Source organism: Rhinopithecus roxellana, chromosome 9 (genome assembly GCF_007565055.1).
Source record: "Rhinopithecus roxellana isolate Shanxi Qingling chromosome 9, ASM756505v1, whole genome shotgun sequence".
Lineage (NCBI taxonomy): Eukaryota > Metazoa > Chordata > Mammalia > Primates > Cercopithecidae > Rhinopithecus > Rhinopithecus roxellana.
The window spans coordinates 110,780,067-110,793,754 of NC_044557.1; positions in this window are offsets into that span (position 1 = coordinate 110,780,067).

A 13,688-nucleotide genomic window follows, 5' to 3' on the forward strand; every position below is an offset into this window, starting at 1 on the left:
TCTTTAATACTGAGTACTGAACATTAATTTTCTTCCACTTATAGAATGTTCTGTTTTCATCATAGAACCCCCATTAAAAAAAGAAAAACCAAAGAGCAATTGCCTTTTAAAATCGAATGTTCTTGTATTGGCTCACATAAGTGGAAATGCACATCTGTATTTTAAATTAGATCACCTGGTGTTTATAGCATCTCTGGGGCATACAAAAGACTTTTACATTAGTTTTGTTTAGTTTTTTGTAAACTCATTAATTTTCACAGCATTCTTATGAGACAGGAATTAGACATATTGTTCATGAATTAATGAAAGTACAGACAGGTTTAGGCACTTGTCCAACATCACAGAGAAAAATCAGTGACAGGAATAGTGTCGACATTTCCAGGCTGGAAACTTGGTACTGACTCGCTGTCCACTGATGACATGCTCCGTGTTTGTGTGTGTGTCTTTTCTCCTGCAGCAGGGTTTTGTGTCTCTCAGGTCCTCTGTAGTGGCACAAAGGTCATGAAGGGTGCACACAGAACTTCTGTCAGATATTGGCCACTCCTCCCCTGTGCTGGTTTCCACTGGACAAGCAGGGAGGGGCAATTAGAGCAGTGCTGATGAGAGGGAAGTGGAGTCCGTGAAATGTCCATCAAGTTCTATTCCACAACCAAAGGCACTTCAGGCATTCGTGAGGTGGTGGTAGTGACTGTGAATATTTTTGGAGACCAGCAGTGGCATTCCCAGTGCTTCTAAAATCACCTGGTAAGGGTGGGGATCTTTTTGGTTCTGGATAAGGGGTTCTGATGAAAATTATGGTGTCAGATTCTGGGGTCTGATTGCCTTGCTCTTAGGGTGGGCCCCAGCCCCGCTCTGGCAGAAGAAGTCTGCTCCTCAAAGGCAGCCCTGGGATTGACTCTGGAATGGCCAGGTGGTTGTGCCTGGTCTCCCTGTTAACTCTGGCCATCTCAAACCTTGGGATGACTCACTGACTCTTCCTCTTTCATGTTTTTGGACAAGCTTTATGGTCTTTTCTTGATTTATCTGCTAATTACAATTGGGGTCAACCTTGACTCTACTTTGGCCACTGTAACTGTGTTTTGATATTTTTTAAAAATTTATTTTTTATATTTAGAAGGTACAGGTACTTTGGTACTTTGTTTTCTTTCCTTTACATTTTTGTTTTTTTTAAATTTCCATAGGTTCTGGGAGAACAGGTGGCATTTGGTTACACAAGTACGTTCTTTAGTGGTGATTTGTGAGATTTTGGTGCACCCATCGCCTGAGCAGCCTACACGAACCCAATTTACAGTCTTTTATCTCACCCACTTCCCACCCTTTCCTCCTCAGTCCCTAGAATCTATTGTATCATTCTTATGCCTTTGCATAAGAATCCTCATAGCTTAGCTCTCACTTATGAGTGAGAACATGTGATGTTTGGTTCTCCATTCCTGAGTTACTTCACTTAGAATAATAGTCTCCAATGCCATCCAGGTTGCTGTGAATGTCATTAATCCATTCCTTTTTATGGCTGAGTAGTATTCCATCATATATATATATCCCACTAACTGTGTTTTGATTTTCTTCTTTTTTTCTGGCAGCCTAACATTGCACCATCTCTGATTTTTGACTTCGAACACTTGTCTTGATGCTGACTACTTAGTTTTTTCTGTCATTGCTAGCATATAAGAAGAAAGGGTGGCACAGGTGGATAGCTCAGAGAAAGTTTCCTGTAGGAGGTAGGAATTGAGTTGGGCCTTGAAGTTTGAGAAACATCCTAACACATGGAGAGAGTTGGAGAGGGGGCCTCAAGCAGCAGGAGCAAGAGCAAGGCAGTATAGTGTGGAGTCGTAGGAAAGCCATGGTTCTAGAGTTCAAAGTGTGAGTTGGCTCTGATGCTTGCAAGAGTCAGAGTGCTTACAAGAACCTGACCTTGGGCAGGTTCCTTAACATCTCTGGAGCTTGGCTTTCTTACCTGTAAAATGGGGATAATACAACTTACTCCTCAGAGTCATTGGCACTATTAAATACTACATATAAAAGCAACTAGCACGTGCCCCTGGTAAGTTCTCAATAAATGTTGATTTTATTACATTTCACGCTGCCCACAATGCTGGTTAACTTAGATGGGAGAAAGAGCTAGAGAGGGGAAGAAACTCCTGTTCCTGCTAGAGCCTTTTGCCTGGTCAATTGCTCAATGCTGAGTAAAGGGAAAGCTTCCTAAACAGATGTGCCTGTCCCTCCAGGGCCGGTCCTTGAGTGTCTTGATTCCTGGAGCTTGCACATGGGGCTAATGCTGCGTTATCTTGCCCTTGTTAAAACACAGCCTGGGGATGTAAAGAGATGTCAACTCCTCCCCCTCCGAAGTGCCTGTGTCCCTCATCCTCCCTCGCTGGGGTGGTATATTCCAGCTGTTGTAGGCTTTGTGCATTTAACAAAAGGCATCATTATGGAAACGCCTGTATTATATTCAGTTCAGGGAGACCCTGATGTTGGGAGCAGCCTGGACTCATTTGCTCTTGTTAACCAGATGTGCTTGTGTGAACATGTCTTGTCCCAGTTCAAGCTCCTTCTTCAGGTGACCTTAGCACCCCTGTCCTGTTTATCTTGCTGCTAACTATGGCTCTTTCTACATTTATTGATCATCTGCTCTGTCTCTGGGTTCTGATCTTTGCTCCAGGATTTCTGTCTCTGGACTTGAACCTCTGCTAACAGAATGTAGTCTTTGTCTGTGGTATTTAATATCTAACTTCTTTTCTTAAATTTGATCTAGAGGTCTCATCAGGCTCCATCGTCTCTCATTAGTAAATAAAAGTACTACTAATCAGGCATTAACACTAGGGTGTCTGGACTGCATGTCCAGAATTCTCTTTTTTTTTTTTTTTGAGGCAGAGTTTCACTCTTGTTGCCCAGGCTGGAGTGCAATGGCGCGATCTCAGCTCACTGCAACCTCCGCCTCCCGCGTTCAAACGATTCTCCTGCCTCACCCTCCTAAGTAGCTGGGATTACAGGCATGTGCCACCATGCCTGGCTTATTTTGTATTTTTAGTAGAGACAGGGTTTCTCCATGTAGGTCAGGCTGGTCTCGAACTCCTGACCTCAGGTGATCCGCCTGCCTTGGCCTCCCAAGGTGCTGAGATTACAGCGTGAGCCACCGCGTCCGGCTCAGATTTCTTTATTTCTATCTTTAGTTGAATCCCTGGATCCAGATCTTTTATATAGGTTCGACTACCTATATCCACCAAACCTGTCAGAAATGCCTGCTAGGATTCCTTCTAGACTCCAAACTCATAGATTCCAGCAGAGATTCTGATTCAGAAGGTTGGTTAGGGAAGGAGTTGGGGTGAGAGAGAACTACAGGGAACCAGAGCCTAGAACCTGCCTAGAATGCCACGTGTTTCTGATATAGGTGGATCATGGATCAGACGCTCTGAACAACACTGATCAACACTGAAGTTTCTGGAAGTCTGACTTTCATATAAAGGGAAATATTGCCATATTGGCCAATAGAGATTTAAAGTTGCAAGGTTTAAGACCAGGTAAGAATAACTTAAGAAATCAGATCTTCTTTGCAGGTGGCAAACAATTTAATTTCCTAAGTAAGCTAAATGTTCTCTCCCTAAGTTTGTCTCTTCTAAGTATTTTCTTGATTAGCTGTTTCTTCAGAGGAAACTCAGAGGTGAACTTCAGGTAATGTTTTGTTCAAATTACTTTAAATTTTGAATGTGTTCATGTCTGTGTTTATGACCTGTGCCTGGGCTTACAGAGTATAAAGTGTATTCTCATCAGGCCCCATTGTCACTTTCCCCTTCCTACCCTTGCCCTTAATCTGCCCCATACTCCAGCCAGCTCCCATGAACTGTTGGTTGCTGTTCTGATAAGTACTTCATGGGCGATCTTTCCCTGAGTTGTATTTTTAGAGGAAGAGATGAAAGGAGACTGAAAAATTAAAATTGAGATAAGCAGTCTCTCCCTTGGAATGTTATTAAGAGGATGTGGTCATTTAAAAGTACTTTCCTCTCTCTTCTCTTCAGTGTTTGACATCTGAAGTCATAGAAGATGCTATCACACCTTGCTTTATTAACATGGCTAGAGTCACCTGTTTCAAAAGGCCCAGGAACATTAACCTTAAGTGAAAAGAAAGTGGCACTAAAGGAAAGATAAAGGGAAACTGGCTTTTGGCAGCAGGAGATACTGGCTCTCAGCCAGGCCCCTGCAGCTACTCTGTTAAGTGGCCCCATAAATTTATTTTACAGGGAGATTATTTCCACTATCTGAGTATACTGAGGCTGTCGTGGTTCGGACATCTTGTGAAGTTATATAACTCGTTGCTCTTCCAGGAGAATGTGGGAAGCGGGTAGTAAGTTAGGAAAGGGAGTTGACCAGGCACATAATTGGAATTGGCTCCCTTTGGAGCTCAGCAGGACTTGCCCAGAAGAATCAGAGGGTTCAAGAGAAGTTGGAATGAGGATCGTACACGCTCTTGCCATAGTCATCGAGCCCAAGGCCAAGGGAGTGTTCTGGCAGAGTAGAGATCTTGAAGGAAAGGCGAGGGGAAGCAGAACTCGGGGCATGGGCTTCACCCAGCTGGCAGAAGCCCTGTAGCAAAGCAATGTCGCTGGTTCAGTTTTCTTGCACTGAGCCCTGAGCTTACACTGGGCTTATTTCTGGTTGTTAGAGATTGAATGTTCCTAAAAGACAGATGGAGTGGGCCAGGGTAGGGGTAGTCCTTTTGGGCATGGTGACCTTGTAGCCCAGCCTTTGTGAGACAGTACAGATTCCATTGCCCTTCTTTGTTGACTCTTTTGCCCATTTGTCAAAGTATATGTCCTGATTTTGGGGTGGGTGACCCCTGTGCTTGGTTTCTCCGGCAGTGTATCACAGAGTGGCTTTGGATTCTGTCAGTCTTCATTTCCATGTCTGCTATTTCCCCTCTAAAGTCTAACAAGGCAAGTGATTTTTAGTTCTTTAGTATATTAGACTAGTTCATTATTCTATAGAATAACCAGGACTGAGGAAGGAGTTTGATCAAAAGCAAGACAGCTGGTTTTGCTTCTTCCTGAGCACAGGCAGAACCTCCCCTATAGCAAGCTACCTTGCAAATGATAAGAGCCAAGTGCCATAGAGCCAAAAAGAGTAGGGGAGGGGACAGAGATCAGGTGTGAATGGATTTCGCCACCTGGGAAGCCAGCTCAAAGCATGTGTCATCAAGATGGCTTTATCATCATGTAGAAGGAACAGTAAATTAGTATGCTGGCAGGAAGTACTTTCCATTCACTAAAGAAAATGATAAAAAATTATGAACTGTAATCATCTTGTAGGGGTGAAGGTGGTTATTAGTCCCCGGCTATGATTACTTCGGAGCCTAGCACTTGGTAGGAGCTGGATCTTGGTGTTGCATGTTGTGTGAATTGCCTTGACCTTGAGATGTGTGACTCAGCAGTTTTCTGGGAACAGACACATATGTCTTAAACATTAAAATCACTGGATGGGCTATGTGAATAGCTAGTAATCAAACATGACAAAAGTGTTTACTACTTTCAAGAGGCCTTTTATATAAATACATATGGTTAGAACATGGTATTAATACTTTGGATCCTTTACGGTCAATCCAGAGTAGTTTTATGGTAGTAAGTGACTGATTTGTTGAAGGCCTGCTTTTTTATTGTGATTTTGTAAAAAAATCTTACTTTTGTCTTATTACAAAAATATAGTATCTTGTAACAATACTGACAAAAACCCCTCAAACCCATGAAACAATCACTACCAAACGTATGAAACAATCACTACCAACATTTTAAAATATAACCTTTTAGCCTTTTGTATATGCATATATGTGGGTATATTTATATACATATACACATTTTAAAAACTTTTAAGTTCAGGGGTACATGTGCAGGATGTGCAGTTTTGTTACACAGGTAAACGTGTGTCATGGGGGTTTGTTGTACAGATTACTTTATCACCCAAGTATTAAGCCTAATATCCATTAAGTACTTTTCTGATCTTCTGCATCCTCCCACCCTCCACCCCTAGGTAGTCCCCAGTGTGTGTTGTTCCCCTCTATGTGTCCGTGTGTTCTCAGCATTTAGCTCCCACTTACAAGTTAGAACATGTGGTATTTGGTTTTCTGTTACTGCATTAGTTTGCTAAGGATAATAGCCTCCAGCTCCATCCATGTCCCTACAAAGGACATGGTCTTGTTCTTTTTTATGGCTGTATAGTATTCCATGGTGCATATATACATATTTTTACAAAAAGTAAAATATCACATATTTTACTAAATTATTTTTCTACTTATATGTATATGTTTATAAATAGACTTTTTTTTTACATTTATTTTTTACTGTTTGAGCCTGTATCACTGGCAATGTTTTTTATCCTTTTTAATAAGTAAATGTTGTTTCATCACAAATTCCTTAATCACTCTATTGTTATATATATAGATTATTTTGATTTGTTTGGCCACAGAAAAGCTTTGTGATAAATATCTGTGTCATAAAATGTTACACATGTATATCATTTCCTACTACATTTCTAGAAGTACATTTCTAGTTCAAAGAATTTGTAAAATTTTAAGACCTTGTATGGGTCTTATCCCCCCTGCCACACAACTAAGGCACTCTATTTTGCATTCTCATCAGTAGTGTTTGAAAGTTCTGTTTTCTTCAAACACTGATCAACTCTGGAAATTATTATTAAAAAATATTTTCCAATTAGGCTGGTGAAAATGTATGTAACTTGAGCATTTTTCATCTGCAGTTGTCAATTGTATTTGTTGCTTTTATTTCTTTTGCTGCTTTTTCTACCAGAGTGCTTATGCTTATAGATGATAAGAACTCTTTGTATATCTCACATGTATCTTGCTACTGTCACAGAACAAATCTTCTGAAAAGAGAATGACTACCTTTTAACATTAATTAGGTCATATCTTCCTTCAATTAAATTAAACAAGTATCTACTGAGTACCTATTAGGTGCCGGGCGCTGTGCTAAACAATAGGCAATAAGTGTACAATTTTGTAAAATGACACTAGCTCTCAAAGAACACATAGTCCAGGGAGGGAAGTAAAACAAGTCAATAAGCACATTAAATCCTCTAATAGAGAGGTGTATTCATCCATTCTCATACTGCGAATAAAGACATACCCAAGACTGGGTAATTTATAAAGGAAAGACAAAGACTGGGTAATTTACAAAGGAAAGAGGTTTAACTGACTCACAGTTCTGCCTGGCTGGGGACGCCTTGGGAAACTTACAATAATGGCAAAGGCACTTCTTCACAGGGTGGCAGGTGAGAGGATGAGTGTCCAGCGAAGGGGGAAACCCTTTATAAAACCATCAGATCTTGTGAGAACTCACTCACTATCACGAGAACAAGATGGGGAAAACTGCCCCCATGATTCAAATATCTCCACCTGGTCCCTCCCACGACATGTGGGGTTTATGGGAACTACAATTCAAGATGAGATTTGGGTGAGGACACAGCCAAACCATATCAAGAGGTAACCATTAGATGCTTTGGACACAGGTAGAATGGGCACCTAACTAAACTTGTCTTAGGTAGTCATGGGAAGTTTCTTGGAGGAAGAGATGAGTTTGCTGAATCCTAAAGGATTAGCAGTAGTTAGCCAGACATAGAAATATGTGTGTGTGTGCAGGCCAGTGAGATGGAATACTATTAGCAAAGTATTACTGCATAGTTAATACAATGGTATTAACAAAGGTCAAGGAGCAGTTGTACCCCTTAAATGTACATAAATTTAAAAAAAGGAAAGCAAGGTAAATGCATGGAATTGCATACACTACATACAAGACTGGAGCTCATAGTGGGAGAGGTAGAGTAAGGGGTTCCATTTTTTAGCAAGAGATTAGGCTGAAAAGTAAGAAGTGGCCAGATCATTCAGCATTTTTATATTGCATACTAAGCAATGTGAATGTCTTTTTCTGATAGTTTATATTTGACATTGATGGTTTTCAGGAAGACAACTGACAGAATCAGATTTGCTCTCTGTGAAGAGTCCTCTGACCCCAAGGGAGGGAATGGATTTGGGGTTAAGGGCAGTTCCAGGTATTCCTGGAATCTGAGAGAGAATTTAGAGGGCTCCTAAGGATGGGCCTAATGTCAATGTAGATAAATGGACATATCTGAGAGATAATTAGGAAGAATCAATGGGTATGATTTACTGAGAGGGGTAAGGAGAGAGGAGTCAAAGATGGTATCCATATTTCAGGGGGATGGGGATGCCATTCACTGAGCTTGGGAACACAGAGGAGGAATAGTCTCTTTAAGAAGGAAGGTTTAGAGAGAGTTCAGTTTTGAATGTATTAAGACTTTAGTGGCTGTCATACATCAGAGTCTTCCAGTTTGATATGTAGATCTGAAACTCAATAGAGTTTTTAAGGGATATACAGAGTCTTGGAGTTATTAATACATCAACAGCAACTGAAATAGATGAACAGACCAGAATGTCAAAGAAGAGTATATAGAATGAGAAGATAAGAAAGGCCCCCGCAAAAAGCCAATCCATTATTTAAAGAATGAGAAGGGAAGGTAAAGATTGAGGTGGAACCTTTAGAGAAAGGAAAAAGTATTGTCGTGGAAAGCCTTTTCAGGAGAACAGCATGCTTACCAGTGCCAAAAGTCATTGATTAATTAATTAAGACAAAGAATGGAGAGCTTCCTCTGGACTTAGCGATGAGGAGTCTTTGACCTTGTTGGTAGCCATTTCAGTGGACATGGATGCCAGATTCTAAGAGGTTAAAGGTTGAATTGGAGGTGAAAAAAAGAAGAAAGTAAATTCAGACATCTCTTTAGAGTAGGTTAGTTTTGAAGGGGTGAGAAGGATATGGTGGCAGCTGAAATACAGATGGTTTTGAGGGGAAGCAGAGGGGAGCAGGTGCTGATTAGGCTGTAGAGATCATGGAGGCTGAAGTAGAGAGAAAGTGCTAATAATGAATGCCTGCAGGCTAGAAGGTCTGTTATGAGTGGCATCTAGGATTCAGGTGGACTCATTAGTCTGAGATAGGAAGGGGGATTCTGTACCTTTTATGACAAGGGAAAATAACAAAGGATAGGTGTGGATGGGTGTGGTGGCAGGGAATTGAGGAATTTGCCATGTGATGGTTTCTATTTTGTCTGTGCAGTAGGAGGCAAGATTTTCTCCTGGGCATTAGAAGGGAGGTGGCTGGGTGGGAGGTTTGAATGGATTGGAGAAGGTTTTAATAGTTGCTATGGAGAGTAGAAAAGGAAACTGAGCGGGGAAGGATAAGAAAATTCCCAGGCAACACTGAGGGTCTTGTTGAGCTTGAAGCTGACAAATTTTAAGTGACACCAAATCTGTTCATGGCTTTATGATTTTTTTTTTCCTCTAGCTGAGAAGGCAGACTCCAGGGCTGGATATTTTCCAGTTGAGTGTGGCAAAAGATTGATGAGGCAAGCTATTTGAGGGCAACGCAGCAGTATGGTTGAAGGGATTAACCATGGTTCCATGGTTGGGCAGAGAGGAGATGCTGATAGGAGGGCAGGAGAATGTAGAAGGGTCAAGGGAATGGAGTTTAAAGAATGGGTATAGTGCAAATAAGTGAATAGGAGAGCTGTAAGGAAAAGAAGCCATAGTTAGAAGGGGAGATTTTGGATTTCAGAATTGCATCCATTTCAGAAAAGGGTGACATTCAACATGTGTAACTGGCATGACAGGGAGAATGATCAGTCAGAGTGAACAGCCAGTACAGCAGCCATACTGGTGTGTACCTCCTGTTTCTAGGGTGTGGCTAGGGAACGCAGGTTATCATTGCTGGAGCCAAAGAAGGATTGTAAGTTTGAGCACTGGATAAATCACTCACATAAATATTGAATATTCCCAGACTTATGATGGGACTTGAGAATGAAAAGGAAAATCATATATCTGACATGAACATCATTGATCAATGAGAGGCAATTTCTGTCAATATGATTCCAAGATACTTTTGGGCTGGGTAACAATAATACAGAGAGGAGAAAGGGGTATACCCTCAGTCAATCAGAAGCTTTATAGGACAGTAGCAAAATTATTTCTGGAACAGCATTGGGAAAAGAGGCACACGAACCCCATTTGTCAATCTCGAGACTTGGAATAATAAGCCTCCATTTGGGAGGATTGCATGGGACAACTGTTCTTGAGATACCAGCTTTCAGTTAAGACAGGACACTGGAGGGAATATTAAAGAAGAGATTGAAGATGTAGTAGAATTGTTTTTAAAATCTCGGAATGCACAGATTTTGGAAGGAGGAGAGTAGTGGGAGATTGACTCAGGGAGGAACATAAAGCCGTACGGGAATGTGCACACCGGAGGGGCTAGATGATTGCGGAGGCTTACATTTTGAGTGGTGAGTTTGGATGACCAGAATATAAGGCATGAAGGGATTAGCAGGCTTCAAGGTTTCCAAATGATTAGTCCTAGCAACCTCCCAATGCATACGAGATGGGGAGGAAAGGAACTTAGGCTAGCGTGGCAGGAGAGAGCTATGGCCAGGAGCAATTGTGTTTCCAAGCAATCCCAGGACAAGTGAGTGGGCTGTCACTGGAACTGGTTCCAGGACTTTGACCACATGTTGGAAACAGCTAGTCTCTTGTGGGACATATATTGTATCTGGTTTTCCTATAGCAGAGTACACCTGCAGTGTGACTTAATTGTGCTAGAGTTGAGAACAACATTCTGTCCTCAAGTGGAAGCCACAGATCCCTTAGTCCTGAGGGGGAGCAGAGACATATTTAATTGGCAGGCAAGGATTGGAATTAGTGAGTTCTCAGCTTAGCATGCTGCAGGTCATACAGGCATAGTGTTGAGCAGCATGCTGGTACTTAGTTGACACTTATTTAACAATCAGGCTTTAATTTGTTATTTGCAAAATAGAGTGATGTGCATTGCTCTTTAGATTTTATAGTAGGGTGGTGGGGTAGGCTTAAGCAATGTCTCACCTATGTTCTTAGGTTCTTCTTTGAGGTTAAAAAAAATCAAATCAAAGGGTCATGAGGATTGCAGTTTGCAGTAGAGCTTGAGCATAGGGAAGAAGAATTAGTGAGCATAGGGGTATTATAAGAATTACATGACAAAATAGCTAAGGATACAGGAAACATGATGGAGCTCAACTTGCAGGTGGATATAGTCTCTCTGTGTTCTAGCTCTCTAGTATGGTGCTTGGCATAGGTCAGGCAAATATCTAACCATGTTTGTTGGTGAGTCTTTTGTTGCTCAGATTAACAGGAGAAAGTAGCAGCAAGTGGGCACTTTTATTAGAGCTAGTGCTGAAATGAAATGTAGTTATGTACTGTGGTTGCAAACTGGCAGACTTAAGGATATCTGAAGTGGCATCTGCAATTAATTTCTCTCCCCACCATGGCCACATGCCCTCTATTCTCTGGCATACCCAAGTATTGCTGCTAGGGCCTCAGATATCCTACTGGGGGAGATATCATAGATTAATTGGTGGTGGTGGAAAGAATTCCTCTCCTCTCCTCTCCTCTCCTTCTCCCTCTCCTTCTCCCTCTCCTTCTCCCTCTCCTTCTGCCTCTCCCTCTCCCTCTCCTTTCCTTTCTTCCTTCCTTTCTTCTTTCCTCCCTGCCTCCTTCCCTCCTTCCTTTCTCCATTCCCAAATGCTTAGTGGATGCCAGCTTTGTGTTAAGCATCAGGAATACAAAAATGACTAGGTCCTTTTCTGCTAGCAAGAAGTCTGCAGTGCCATTTGCTACCAGGAGGTGACATGGGCTTTGGTGAATGAAAAGGAGTTTGAGAAGAAGGCTACTCATTATAAAAAATCATTAGAAGGAACTATTCATTTGGAGGAATTACCTACCTGTGAAGATAATCTGAGAAAGTCATGAGGCAGAAAAGGTCATGGTGTCTTTGAGGGGATAGTGAGAAGTTAGCACCAACAGAATTTAGAGTGAATGGTAGGGTGAAGGGCTTCTATGTTGAGGGGCTTAAATTTGAAGTCAAGATGCTTTATTTTCATCTTTTAAGCAGTGGGAGCTACTAAAGCAAGGAAGTGAAATGATCATACTTGTACTTCAGCAATATCCCTGTAGTGTGGAGGTCCCTAGGACTGGGAAACTGATTCAGGTACGCAGTGATACTTGGGACGTTGCTACTTAAAGCATCCTCTGTGGAGCAACAACATCAGTATCACCTGGGAGCACGTGAGAAATGCAGACCCTTGGGCCTCATTCAGCCATTCTCACTCACTGTAACAAGATCTCCAGGTGATTTTTGCACATAGTAAGTCTGATAAACTCTGACTTAGGAGCTGTGTTGATGGCTCTTTGGCACTCACATATTCCCCACAGGAGGGGAGGCCTGGCCTTTTCCTCTCATACCACAAACTCACAGACCATTCCATGATCTCTGTCACCTCTTTTTTTGGAAAGGATAATAACAATTTTTTAAAAATTAAATGTATTTCAATAGTTTGAGAAATTCTATCTTTTTGAACCATGGCTTTTCAAAGTGTTTTAGAGGTATGGATTGTTAATGGTTCAGGGAGGCATGCACAGGAGACTATTATACCCACGTTATTCTATTTTCCAAGCTTGGTGATGGGATGCAGGTGTTCATTTGCCATTTTTTTGCAGGTTGCAATAATTTATAATTCAAATTTATAAAATCTTGCTGGGCACAGTGGCTCACGCCTGTAATCCCAGCACTTTGGGAGGCCAAGGCGAGCGGATCACTTGAGGTCAGGAGTTTGAGACCAGCCTGGCCAACATGGTGAAACTTCGTCTCTACTAAAACTACAAAAATTAGCTGGGCCTAGTGGTGGGCACCTGTAATTCTAGCTACTCGGGAGGCTGAGGCAAGAGAATCACTTGAACCCGGGAGGTGGAGGTTGTAGTGAGCTGAGATCTCACCACTGCACTCTAGCCTGGGTGACAGAGTGAGACTCTGTCTCAAACAAACAAAAAAATTATAAAATCTTAATTAAATAAAAATGTTTGGTGACCTACAAAAGGAAAACGTCAGAAAAACATTCTTCATCCAAAATGGTACCTCAATACTCACGGTGAGGGCAGGAGTGGAATCTAAATAATGGGAATAACTTTAATGTAAATGGTGAGAGTTACATGTATTGAGGGCTCAAGGAATTCTGTTCAGAGGGTACTTGCTATATGGTAGACGCTATTTTAAGTCCTTTATATGTAACACATTGAATTCTCAGTTACTTTTGGAACTAAGGCCTATTATTTGTCCCTATTTTGTAGGGGCATTTTCATAAACGAAAAAAAGCTAAAGTGTGAAGATATCAGACCCTTGGCCCAAGGCCACAGAGATTGTAGAGGAACTAAGGTTTAAACTCAGTTTATACAAATCCCAGGTCTGTTTTTTTTTTTTTTTTTTTTTTTTTAAACACTATACTATAGTGTAGCATGCAATCTCTTTGTATAAATAAATATTTATAGAAGACTATGGATGAAGGATAATAATAAAAGAAATGTGCTCTTTTTCCTTGGCCAGGTCAGAGTAAAGCAAATGCAGTACATATTTGGCCCTTAAGTGACAGTTCATGTACTGGTTTTTAGTTGCTTTGGGCATAACTGAACTTGGGAAAATGCAATTTGGAGCTAGAAATGAATGATGTTGAGAAAAATTATTATTTATTTGTGTATATATATATAAATTTTACATATAAATTATTATTTAATTGTGAAGATAACCTTCACAATTAAAGGTGTC